Source organism: Mus caroli, unplaced genomic scaffold, assembly GCF_978045245.1.
Source record: "Mus caroli unplaced genomic scaffold, Mus_caroli_1 scaffold_7, whole genome shotgun sequence".
Taxonomy (NCBI): Eukaryota; Metazoa; Chordata; class Mammalia; order Rodentia; family Muridae; genus Mus; species Mus caroli.
This window is the reverse complement of record NW_028227262.1, coordinates 33,689,385-33,703,159: the sequence shown is the minus strand read 5'-3', so window position 1 is coordinate 33,703,159 and position 13,775 is coordinate 33,689,385.

The following is a 13,775-nucleotide window of genomic DNA, read 5'->3' as shown; positions in this document are numbered from 1 at the left end:
CCAAACAGAAGGGACGAATAAAAATAACAGGGAATACAAACTGTGGGCATAGTCAGAGAGGAGTGTTTTGTATAACAGGAAGAGTCGCTGGGGACTGGCTCACCTGGTGAGTCACTGCAAGTTTGTTCCTCTTGGCTGACTACCAAAAGAGAAGAGAGCACAGGCACTAGTCTATGGCCTCCGGGGAGGCATGTGGCATTTTAGAGAGGCCAGGGTTTGCAGAAGAGGACAGCAGAGCCAGTGGAGAGCCACCAGGGCTGGGATTCTGTGGGACCTTGCTGTCTCCATATGACCCTGGATCCCCCTCTCTGCATGACTTCAGCTGCCTCTTCTGCTAATGGGGGAATTCTAGGCAGGATACCCTCACCTTTTCCAGCCCAGCCTAGCTTTCCTGGTGGTTCATGAGCTAAACAGTGTTCTGATGTTAATACTACTAGGAGCACCACAGGCCAAGGCCAAGGTTTCACATGCACGAAGCTAATCTTGAGAGTTCTGCCAAGTGCAGAAGATCTCCCAGAGGAGAATATGGCTTCCTAGGACTAAGAGCCTCACTCAGTGTCACAAAGCTAAGGTTTCCTAAATATAATTTGCTTAAAAAAATTAACAGATACCAGGACAAACAGAAGGCTGGGGAGGTGAGCTGGCATAGCAGGGAAGAGGGCCTGCCTTGCAAGCCTGAGAGAGAGCCTGGGTGAACAGCCAGCACCTGTGTAAAAGGTGGACATGTCTCTGCATGGGCGGGTAACCCGGGGCTGCACAGGACAGAGATGGGAGAGCCACTGAGACTTGCTGGCTGCCAGCCTAGCTTTAGGTTCAGTGAGAGACCCTGGCTTGAAGGAATATGGTGGACAGCAAAGGAGCAGGACTCCTACCTACCTCTGGCCTCCGCACCCAGGGCTCACACGCATGTATATATGCTACACACATACTCACATAAAAATAAACAAAATACCTAAACAACAAAACCCACGTAGAAAAGCAAACGGCTAGTGCGGATTTGATGGCCCAAACCACTGGTTGATAGACTTGCAGACACGGTCCTGGCACGCTCACCGGCTTGTTTTCTCCAGAGCTGGTGTGCTTATGGCTGTAATTTTTCTCTATTTACAACAGCATACATATTTAATTAAGCAGAAACACGAAACCCACTGATGTGTTCATGGCTAAGTAGGCACTTAAAACAGGTTGGGGCACCTTATGCTTGGATTAGACGGGTGCTCTGCGCACATGCAGGGAACTTCCTGGAGAAAACAGGGCCAGGGAGAGCTCTCTTAGTAGCTTGGAAGGCACAGAGAACCAGTGGGTACAACAGCCCTTTTGTCTGAGGGGAGTGCTTACCTCAGAACTGGCCCAACAGATCTGGCCCACCAGCTTCCTCCTTCCAACAGCAACAATGAAGGATGAACAGCTGTTAATTGTAAGGTAAGGTTGGCACAGGACTTGCCAGCTGTACCAAGAGCAGAGAAGGAGTGGTTTCCATTGAATGGCCACATGCCACTGTCCCACAGCTAGAACCTACAGGCCCCAGACAGAAGGTGTGCCCTGCGCCTGACCTTACCACTCTCCCTTTGAAGTTTTATCTTCATCCATTTGGCTGTTTTAAGAAAATGCTGTGACACAATGGCTTATAACAATAAAAACACATTTTCCTACAGTTCTGGAAGCCTTGGTGTCTGGTGAGGCTCACCTCCTCATGGTGGCATAAGTGGGTCAGTCCTATAAAGGACCTCCTCAGAGGCCCTCTTTTTATAAAGACTTATTTTTTAAACGTGTGTGTGTGTGTGTGTGTAGGGGTAGGTGTGAGTGCAGCACCCACACCCACAGAGGTCAAAGGGGTCATCAGATCCCCTGCAGCCCGAGTTACAAGCAATTGTGAACTGATCTTGTGGGTGTTGGGACAGAACTCGGGTTCTCTGGAAGAGCAGCACATGCTCTTAACAGCTGAGCCATCTCTCTAGTCCACAGCCCATCTCCATATGCTGTCATCTCAAGGGCAAGGATTTCAATATGGGAGTTTGAGGGGACAAAACATAGCAAGGTTCAAGCTATGAATGAGACCATTTCCTCATTGCTGTCACTGAATAATCATTGTTCACCCATTATACTGGCTCCAGGCTTTGACCTCCCAGCATCCTCTTCATCTCTGTCACATTCCTGACTTCATCCTGCTGTTTTCCAATTCCCACGTGTCTGACCTGCTCTGCAGCTGTGTCTCTCAGGACAGTGTTATACTTTCATCAAGAAAGGGCGAGCCTGGCCATTCAGTTCCAACAGCTGTATACAAGCCATTCATGTACACAAGCACACACTTTTTTTCTTTGTCTGTCTATCTGTGTATATGTTCTTATGTGTGTGTGTCATGGTTTTTTTGTTTGTTTTGGTTTTGGTCTGGGTGTATGTTCACATCCCTGGACATGTAAGTGTGCGTGTGTGTGCCTGTATATGTGTGTGTGCACTTGTGGGTCTGTGTACATGTGTGTGCTTGTATGCATGCATGTGGAGGTCAGGGTCCATGCTGGGTGTCTTCCTCGATTTCTCCTCCTCTTTTTTTGTTGAGACATAGGTTCCCACTGAACCTGGAGCTGGCGATTCAACTCGACTGGCTGGCCAGAGAGCCTAGGAATCCCCAGATTACAGCTACATGCTGCAGGGCCTGGCTCTTTGTTTTGTTTTAAGACAGGGTCTTACTATATAGCTCTGGCTGGCCTAGAACTTACTATATAAATCAGGCTAGCTTCAAATTCAGAGCCTGATTCATCTGCCTGGGCCTCCCATGTGCTAGGACTAAAGAGATGTGTTATCATGCCCAGCCACAACTTTGTTGTTTAAACTACGGGTTCTGGGATCAGGCCTCAGTGGCTATGCTATACAAGAGTCTTTTAAGACTGAGCCAGTACCTGTTTTGTAAACAAGTTCTGAGAGGTTTGTATGTTGAGAGGTTTTACAGAAAGTCACACTAATATGGCGGAGATGACTTGTCTCAGGTTTGGATTACTAATGACTTACTATGATCCAACTGTGAGCAAGATATGATAGGGCGATGTCTGACTGGATGTCTGACTGAATAAGTGGGCATGAAACAGAGACATTCAAAGCATCAGTGACTTAATCTCTCTCTCTCCCTCTCCATCTTTCTCTCTCTCTCTCTCTCTCTCTCTCTGTGTGTGTGTGTGTGTGAAGGACCACTTGAGTTTTCTTTTTTTTTTTTTTCCCAGAGTCAATGCAGCTCTAAGGTGTTTGAGTTTTCAAAACGGAGCAGAGTGGGCTCCTGGGTGGTGCCAGCCTTAATGAGACTACAGCTTCAGAGAAAACTGAGCATAGTAATTAGGATAAATGAAATCCCCAGGGCCACACAGTGAGTGGTGAGTGGAAACTTGAACTTGAGCCTGTGAGGTACCGTGAGGCGACTGCAGAATGGAAACATCACAACCTCCCCCGGGGCTGCGGGAGGAGCGGGTCGTGACTTCCGTGAGGTGCCACTGTGGCAGTGGATAACTCTCCCATATCCAGCATTCTCCTCATTGCAAGACACAAGCTCATAATCACCTGGCTTCATCAAACACAAGAAGACATCAGCACTCTTTAGGGTGGATAAAGTACTATGGCACTTACTTGAGACTCAAGCCAACCCTGGCGGTAGATGCCATCCTCATTTCTCAGAGGAAGAAAGACAACTTCCCGGAGGATGAAGGCCTCCAGGGGCCATTCCACTCAAGAGCAATAGGCTGGGATTTGAACTGAGATCTGGGTACCCACTGAGGCCTGTGGAAACCACTGTCATTTTCTGAGGTGGCGAGTGAGAACTGCAGTCGTGTAGGATGGATGTGGCTTTGCTTTGGGAAGGGAAGGGCTGCATTTAGATGCTATTTTGAAAGAGATGGTAGAAATGTGCTCTCCTGTTAATAAGGAGAAAGAGGAAACTGAAGGCGAGGCTGCAGGATCCTGTGTACCTATGTAACCATCTGCCAAACAGCCACATGTTCCAGCCAGGTGAGACCATCTGCTTCCAGAGTCACCCGACCAGGCACTGTCACATGTACACTGGGAAGCCTAAGATGGTTGTCTCTGTCCTGAAGATCTGTGACCCCTTTCCTTCTCTTAACTCCCTAAGTGATATGGCATAGCCATTTACATAGCCGGCACATTGAATTAGGCATATGAGAAACCTAGAAGAGGTGAAGCATGTCGGAGGATGCCAATATGCAACAGGAGCGCCTTCAGGGTTCGGCATCTTCGAGGCCCTAGAAGCAATTGTTTGTAGATAGTGAGAGGCAGATGCGTTTCTTTACAGGGATGGTGAAACTGAAGCACAGCTCAAGTGGCCTGTCAGAGGTGAGACAACCAGCAAGCAGGGTCCCAGGGCAGACCCAGAACCCAGAGGGAGGAGAAAGGGGAGGGGACGAGGAGAGGGGAAGGGTCCAGTGGCCTTACCTGTTAGCACATGGTACTTATGTAGCAAGTGTGCGCAAGCACATACCTGAATTTGTTGCTTGTTTGTTTGTTTGTTTGTTTGTTTGTTTGAGACAGCTGTCTCTCTGTGTAGCCTAGGCTGGCCTTGAACTAACTTTGTAGGCCAGGTTGGCCTTGAACTCAGAGCTGGGATTAAAAGTGTGCACCACTATTCTCTGCCTGAAAACCTGTTTTAAGCTATCATAAAAAGCCATGGGTTTCATGATGGCATTTTCATATAGATGTCATCTAGCCCTCCCCTAGGGTGACTATATTTTTTTAAGAGCATTTCACACTTAGAAACAAGTTAAGCCTTCACGTTATTGGGAAAAGGCCAGATGCTTTTTTTGTCTTGAATAAAAATATCTGCAAAACATATGCTTGTTGCTCTAGTTAAATTAAAGCACTGCCGTGGTGGCTGCACATGTGAGCTGTAGCTTCGGTTCCAATAAAAGCACGCCAAACCTAAGCTCCACCCCCTCCCCTACCTGCTGAACTGGCCTGGCCCACCTCTCAACAGATTCGGGTGTCTGCTTCCAACAGTTTCATATTTGGAATTAGTTCCAAAATCTGAAACACACAGCTGTTACTCCCACAAAGGAAACTTTAAAATAATCTTTGAATTAAGAAAGATACCTCCCACAGTCAGGGAAACAACTAGAACACGTTTTATAGCTCATTTCTCTGTTGTCACGGGTTTCAGTCCGTCATCCAGCAAAGCCAAAGCAGGCATTCGTGGAAGGGGCTCGAGCAGAGAACACACTGAGCACCGCTTACTGGCTTGCCTCGATGCGCTACTGTCTTAGGACATCTAGGAAAGGCCTGTTGGAAAGGGGCTCTCTGGGTGTTTCTCCTGTATTACAGAGGCACTAACGGTTTCCAGCCATTAAAACAAACCATCCAGAGAGCTTTCTGACCTCAGCACCATTGAGATTTCCTCTCTAGAAAAAGGCAGGCACTCACTACTGTTCCTGCAGCTGCCAAGACTCTGGACTCTGATGGTTCACAGCTGGGTCCTACTGTGAAAACGATAGCGTTTGAAGGAAGCAACCTGCCAAGCTTATGCCTTCAGCTCCGATAATCTGCATAGTGTGATGTAAAGGCTCCCACCTTGCCTCAATGTGGGACCAATTTTTCAAAGGCCGTCTGCGTTTGTAAGCTTTCAAGATCTATGGCAACACCCTTGAGAGAGTCAACTAATTGACTATGAAAGGGTCTATCTCGGCTCTCTGTTTTGGAGGCGTCAATTCATACTCAATCAGCCCTGCTGCTTTTGACCTTGTGATGAGGTGGCATGCTCTGAGCCTGTGGTACAATGTCCATGCTATCGTTGCTCAAAGATGCTCACCTCATGGGGAAGCAAAAAGAGACGAGGGACTGGGCTCCCCTAAACCCCTTTAATTGCTGTTCCCAATGACCTTTCACTAGACTCCTCCTCCTAAGTCTCCCCCTCCCAGCCCCCCAGACTGATAGCCAAGTCTTTAACACAGACACACGTGAGGACCCTCACCACTGCAGCCCGCTCTCCCTCATGAGGCTCATGAGGAATCACCTGCTGCCCTCATCTTCTCCCAGGTGTTAGTTTTATGTGCCTCTCCAGTAAGTGTCTTCAAGTGAATCTTGACCTCAGAGTCTGTTTCCTCAGGAACCTACCAGTGCTCAGGGCCTCAGCACAACACCCCTCTCCAGGGAAGCAGCTGCAAGATCAGACGGGGACTTGTTAGTCCCCCTGAGGAGGATGCCCGGGTCTGGGGGTCTCTTGCCAGACAGCTGTTACACATCTGCAGCACAGGAGGACCATGTGCGATCATGTTAGATTGCCTCTTAAACCCGAAGCTTCGGAATCCTACCCTTTCTATAAAGACAGGCTGGGAATCTTCCATTCAGCATGCAAATGGGCGGAGGTTAGGTGTCATATGGCTGCCATTTCTGTCCTGTCCCTCCACCCACTACATGAGGTCCATAGACACGCAGCTCTCAGCAATCGCTTCCTAACCCACCTTCCATCCCCAGTGCACTGCCAGCTCTGGGGATGGCCGATGCCTCCTATCTTCTGGCAGAGTGCTGGAGATAGTGGGTGGGCACCAGGAATTTTTTTGCACATGTGCCCAGCTCTTGTCTGTGTCTTTAAATTCAGTTTTGGAGCCAAATGGTGGTGGCACATGCCTTTTAATCCCAGCACTTGGGAGGCAGAGGTGGGTGGATCTCTGTGAGTTCAAAGCCAGCCTGGTGTACAGGACAGTCAAGGCTACACAGAGAAACCCTGTCTCAAAATGCCAAAAAGGAAAATAAAGACTTTTTAAAAATCTTAAGAAATAAATAAATTCGGAGCTCAGCAGATATCACTAGCCGCAGAGTCCAGATGACTGGAATTTGTTCTCTGGGACCCACATGGTGGAAGAGAATGGAGTGTCCCAAATTGTCCTCTGATCTGGGAGCATGTTTGCACACATACAGACACTAAGTAAATAAGATGCTATTTTTAAGATTTTAATTGTGTATATGTGTCTGTCTGAATAGATGTGTGTGTGCGCGCGCGCGCGTGTGAGCGAACCCACAGACATGCATACACACATATTTCAAATTCAGCTTTGCTTCATAAACAGAGGCAGCGCTGGCTTATGAATCTAAAACAAAACCCTGAACGAAGGAGACATTCCCTGACTGGCCTGCCCAGTGAGCTCTGGGGCCTGGGTCTTTGCACTAGCTCTCATGCTTCCTGTGCTGGGGTTACAGATGATACCATGCCCTGCTTGTATGTGGGTTCTGGGATAGAAGCTAAGCCCCCACCCCCCACCCCACCCTACCCCCGGTCTGTACTGTGCGGCCAGCACTTCACCCTCTGGGCCGCCTCCTCAGCCTCTCCACCTTATTTTCTGAGAACCTAGCCCAGGAAACTGGAGTTCACCAACATGGCTAGACTGGCTGGCTACAAGCCCCAGGCTCATCCTGTCTCCACCCCCACAGTGCTAAGATCATAGGCACACACTGTTGTGCCCAGCTTTTTTACTCCAGTGCTGAGGACTGAACTCAGGTCCACAGGCTTGTGTGGCAAGCGCGTCCCTGGCTTCCTGGCTGAGCCATCTCCTCAGTTTATTCTTTTTGGTTGTTGCTGACTAATATCCCATTGTATGACATTTGTTAATATATTTGCCGGATGCGATACATGGGATCATTTTAGTTTAACTATTGTGGATGAGGGTACTATAAACAGCCATGGTTGGAGTTAAGTCGGGAGGCTAGGCCTGAGGGCAGTCAGGGAGGAAACTCACTCCTCTCACAGGAATGGAGTCATGGCAAGAGGCAAGAGGCTGTCCAGGGAATGCATCAGACACAAACACACCCTTGCCCCGCAGGGCTCGAGTGACCTGTGGGTACCACGCTGAGGACTGTGCCTGTCCCCTTCCTGGTGCATTTGATAAATGTGACCTTGGCTATCCTCTACATGCCGGAGCCTTTCACTGCCATGGGGATCTGGATCAACCTCCTACCAGGCCCCGTAAGGCCTTTCCTGACTGGGCCTGTCACAGCCCTGCTCCTGAACAGAAGCCACCTGCTACTTTATTCATCTTTGGCTTACCGGTTCCTAAATCCCTCCCCCTCCACACACAGAGCTTCATCCTATGTCTGGGGCGCTTTGCTCTCCTCTAGGCAACTTCTTACAGCAATGGGCAGGCAACACTGGCTTTACCCTCCTCACTAAAACAGTGAGTGACTAAAAGTGCTTTAACCGAGAAGGTGAAAGAGAACGGCTCTGGAACAGGACGGCCCGGTTTGGAATCCTGGCTGCCGTGTACTGCCTGCAACCCTGTACACAAGATCTTACATCTCTGGGCCTCTGTTGCCTCATGCAGCAAAGAGATAAAAAGTCTTATTACATAAGGCTGTGGTGAGGATGAAGGGAGTATGTGGAAGGTCCTGAGGACAGTACCTGACATACAGTAATGGCTTAGCCCATGTTTGCCATTGCTTTGATGAAACTCCACAGCACCCTATAATTACTCCTTCAATTAAGCACTTAGAGAGAAGCACAGTCCATAATTTACTCACGTGGCTACTTTCTGCACGGTAAGATCACTACAGTGGGACCAATGCTCCAGGCTTCCAGACCCTAGCACACCATAAATTTTTTACTATTATTTATTTATTTTGGGAAGACAGGGTTTCACTGTGCAGCTCTAGCTGGCCTGGAACACTCTTTGTAGAACAGGCTAGTCTTGAACTCACAGAGATCTGCCTGCCTGCCTGCCTGCCTCTGAAGATTAAAGGCCTGTGCCTCCCTCCACACCTGGTTGAATGTGTTGTTTTTGTTACTTGCTTGACTAAATGAAAGACTGACACCCCCCCCCCCCCCCAATTCCTTGCCGTGTCTTGTAAGGGCAGATCTTACACCCTTCTCCCCAAGCCAATCCTGATTAGTGGCTCTTATATTAACAGACTCTTAACTGAAACCAGGTGGTGCACTGTCTCCTTTCTGGTGGCTCTCAGCCTATGTGTTGCGACCTCCTCTGGTGTCACATTCCAGATATTTACATTGCAATTTATAAGACCCACTGCTTCAGATTCTCCTCCATCCCACATCCTGCCACCGACTTCTACACAACCAATGTAGCCTACAATGCTGGGTTCCTCATATCTGTAGCTCACTCATAGATTAGTTCCACAGGGTTTGAGGACGGTGAGATGCTAGCTAAAGGGAGGCATTACGTTTATGGTTGTCCTACTTTGTCTAAAGCTACTAAGCCCATAGATTGACTTTCAGACTCAGATGTGGAGGCCCTGGACTCTAACAACCTACCTATGGGCTGAGGGGGTAAAACCAAGGGGAGGGAGGGAGAGGGGCATGAAGGAAGAGGAGACATGGGTTTGGTACAGGCTGTCAACAGCCGAGGCCTGCCCTGCCTGCAAAGGGAAGGAGTTCCACTGGTTTCAAAATCTCTTATTAATTCCAATAGGTCACACATGATCTCCTCAAAGAGGCCCATTCTAGAAGATTTTGTGGGAGGGGTGATGCTGGGGATGGAACCCAAGGCATCTCCACACTACTAAGTGGTACTGGTCCCTCAGCACACAGGTAGGTTGTTTTAGAGTCCAGGGCCTCCACATCTGTGAGTCTGAGAGACAATCTATGGGCTCAGTAGTTTTAAACATAACAGGACATCCATACGTGGCCACTGAGCTGCATCCTTGGCAGCCTCTGGAGGGAACTTTCTACAGCTTTGATGTCAGACGGAAATAGCACACGGAAGGAAACACACTAAGTGTCCTTATATCTCGGACACCGGCAGGAGGCAGCTGCAGAAGACTGCATCTGGGTGAACTCAGAGAGAAGGGACCACACCTTGCAGGTGAGGCCCAAAGGCTCCATGTGGTGGGAGAGTAGGACTTTTATGTCAGACACAACTGAATTCAGAGCCTTGCTATGAGACTGCTGCCTGTTCCTTTTGCAGTCCTGCAGGAAACTGATTTCCTTGATGGCCAGAGGAAAAGAAAGAGGTCTTATCTCCCTTGTAGGATTAGTGAGGCTAGTTATGCATCATGTTATCAGCCTCCCATGAGTGCTAGCTAGGTCATTTTCGCTATTTAAAAATGTAAGAAGTATCTATCTACTGCCTATGCCTGGATGTATAACTATGAACCACATGCGTGCAGTGCCTGGAGAGCCTACAAGGTCGTCGGGTCCCCTGGAGCTGGCATTACAGGTGGCAGTGGGTCATTGCACGTGAGTGCTGGGGAACAAAGCCAGGTCCTCTGCATGAGCGGCAAGTGCTCTTAACTGCTGAGCCATTGCTCCAGCCCCTATTTAAAACCTTCTAATTAGTGTGTATGTATACATGTATTATGCTATGTATGCACACATGTAGGGAGGTCCATGCCAGGTGTCTTCCTCAATTGCTAATTTATCCTTTTCTCTCTTTTAGCATTTACTTTTGATGGTCTGGAGAGAGAGCTCAGCGGTTAAGAGTATGGGGAGCCAAGTTCAGTTCCCAGCGCCCATGTGAGGTGGCTATCAGTTCTAGGAAGATCCAACACCTCTGGCCTCCCCAGGAACCCACACACTATATTCCCACATTTAAAAATAAATCTTTGGGCTGGAGAGATGGCTCAGCAGTTAAGAGCCCTGACTGCTCTTCCAGAGGTCCCAAGTTCAATTCCTAGCTACCACATGGTGGCTCACAACCAGCTGTAATGGGATCCAATGATCTCTTCTGGTGTGTCTGAAGACAGCTACAGTGTACTCATATACATAAAATAAATAATTTAAAAAATAAAAATAAATCTAAATATTACTTTTCCTGAGCGTGTATATAAATGTGTGTAGTGCCTGCAGAGGCAGAAGAGGGGTTTGGATCCCCTGGAACTGGGGTTACAGATGTTGTGAGGAATCACGTTAGCCCTGGGAACCAAACCCAGGCCAGTGCGTCCTAAGCAGAGCTGATCCAGCCATGGGACCAATCTGGAAAGACATGACTGTGGTGACTTCTGAAGCAGTGTTTTAGGGGATTCTACCAGAAATTAGGGCGACAGCTTCTTTAGTGGAGGGAAGTAAAGGCTCTGTAACTGTAAGAGGCGGGTGCCTTGTAGAAGTTAACACCAAGAGTTCCACTGTATGGGGCCCTTCTGCTTGCTCAGCCAAGGTACATGGCAGCTAAGGCACCAGCTGGAATCACAGCATTCAATGGCGTTGGCTCTGAGCCCAGTCCATCATGTGACCGAGTGGCTCTGAGTGCGAAATACTCAACAGCGGAGTATTAGTTCCACAGTTGTCATTAGAATAAAACAGCACTTGCCTTTGAGGAACAATGAGCAATGCTTTGAATCTACAGCACTCATCAGACCCACTCCTCAACAGCAGTCCCTGATGGCGGGTTTAGGGGCAAGACTACAAAGGACCGCTCTTCGGTCCTGAAGGTTCGGATCCCTCCCACAGGCCAGGGACTTTGTCCCCACTGAAGCACAGGCTGAGGATGACAGGAACACAGATGCAGAATGAAGAAACGCGCTCATGGTAGCACCTCTTTTCACCCACTCTCCTGCACTTCTCTACAGTGAGTATGGACAATGACCACCGCCAGTAGTGTCACCATTGTCAGGGTCACCAATGGCAGAGGGGGATGGGATTGCTTTAAGGACTACGTGGCTGCTCCTTTTGGCCAGCTTGGGTGCATTTCTCTTGCAGTTGCTTCTTGTTTGAAGCTGTTGGCTGCAGCTGTTGCTGGACAGATGTGTCCACATGGAATGTGTGTCCACATGGAATGCAGGGCACAGCAGATGCTGAGTTAAGCCAGGAGGGGACTGGGCTAGGTGCTCTCTGGCAAGCCTGCCTCATACCCATCCTCCCTATCTGTTCTGCTCTGCCGGGACCAGAGCCTGCAATAAATGTTCTCCAGGCTCTCAGCAGCCAGCTTCCCATTAGGTTTTGCTCACTGGGGATGCAGTGTGGGAGATGAGGTAGGAGGAAGAGAGGGGTGCCTGGCCTGACTCCCACCACAGCAGCACCAACCGTGGTGGCTGCCAAGTGGCATCTGGCAGTGGAAGGACATTTGTCCCCTTTGTCTAACCTGGTACACAGGTCCTGAACAGCATTCATTTGCTTACTCAGTCATAGACCATGGAGTTGACTGAGCCTAGCTAGGCAGAAAGGCCAGGCTGGAGTACCACAAAGCTTTGCTCACTCAGTTACCTGCCACATCAAACACGTTTGACCCTTTAAATGGTACTGGGTGGCAGTACCGTTCGAAGAGTAGGTATTTAGAGAGCAGAGTGGAAGCCGTACTGCCGGTTAGGATCTGGCCTCTGAAATCACATTAACATCTTGTTTGCTGTGTTCTGTTAGAAGTCACTAAAGCCAGCTCATATTCAAGGAAGAATTGGATTCCGCCCACTGGTCAGTACTTTTCTTTTTTTTTTTTTTTTTTTTTTACGAACAGTTTGAAACCATTATGGGCAGTAACTTTAGCAACACAACAGCAGGCATGGGCCTGTAGTTTCTAGCCAAGGGGTACCAGCAGCTCCCTGGCCTTCTGCAGGTCATCTCTCTCCTTCTCTGAAGTACCCTCTCTTTTGTTTACTAGCCCTTCTGGCATTTAGGAACTAGTATTAAACTCTATTTGATACACCTAAGAAAAACTTCCTTTCTTGACAAGATTCTGACAGACACATCTGGTTTTATCTGTGGTTATATTGTGGAAAATCACCATCTAAATACACTAACAGACACCTGTAGATCTACTGTGTGCTATGAGGCATGCTAGGTGCTTCATGGATGCCATCACATTTAATTCTGACACCAACCTGGGCAGACTGATATGCCGACGGCAATATTATGGACACACAAACTGGGGCGTCCCAGATTGAACACCTGGGACACAGCTGTGAGGGCAAAGCTGCGCCTGTCTCAGGTTGAGCAGGGACTTCCTCCCTGGACATTTTCCTCACACTATGCCTCATTTGTCATCCTATTGACCTGCTCTATACCTGATGAATTCCAACTTAGATATAAATCTGCTGTTAGGAATGCTCAGGGGAATAGGCAAGAATTCAGGACAGGGGGAGAGGAAGGGCTCACGCGCTCATGACTTGTAAAGGCTGCAGGTTGCATGAGACAAGGCAGGGGACAGAAGACCAGAGGCGAGGAGTGTTGACATGCAAGCTGTTACTAAGCTGTGTCATGACCCTAGGCTACATCTTCCTCTCAGGAGACCTGAGTCCACATCTGAGAAATGAACCTGACGTCCCAAGCTCTACCAAGTAGCTGCTTTGCACAGAACTGACCATGGAACAGAAAGGCTTTATTGGCTATGGGGCAGAAGATGCAACAGAGCTCAACTGGAGGGTGCTGACTAGCCTGAGGGGAGGTTCTCTGTGTCTTATAAACAGTGGGGGTCATATTAGACATGGAGGGGAGGGGGGATCTCTGATGACATGATACAAGAAGATGATGGCAGTGACCACCACTGAACTAAAGAAAATTCTGGGCTTACAGTACTAACATGAGCGCCAGAGATCACCTGAAAGAACAGTAACACCATCCCTATTCTGCAGTGGGAAACACTATTCACAGAGATTAAACAACTTGCCTAAAGTCTTACAGCATGCTAGATAATTCTTTCAACTTGACACAAGCCAAGGTCTCTGGGAAGAGAAAATCTCAATTGAGAAAATGCCTCCATCAGATTGGCTTGTAGGCAAGTCTGCAGGATATTTTCTTGATTGACGATATGGGAGAGCCTATCCTTCTATGGGTAGTGCCAACTTTGAACACGGGGTGCTGGGAGCTGTAAGAAATCAGGCTGCATAAGCCACGGGAGCAACACAGGATGCAG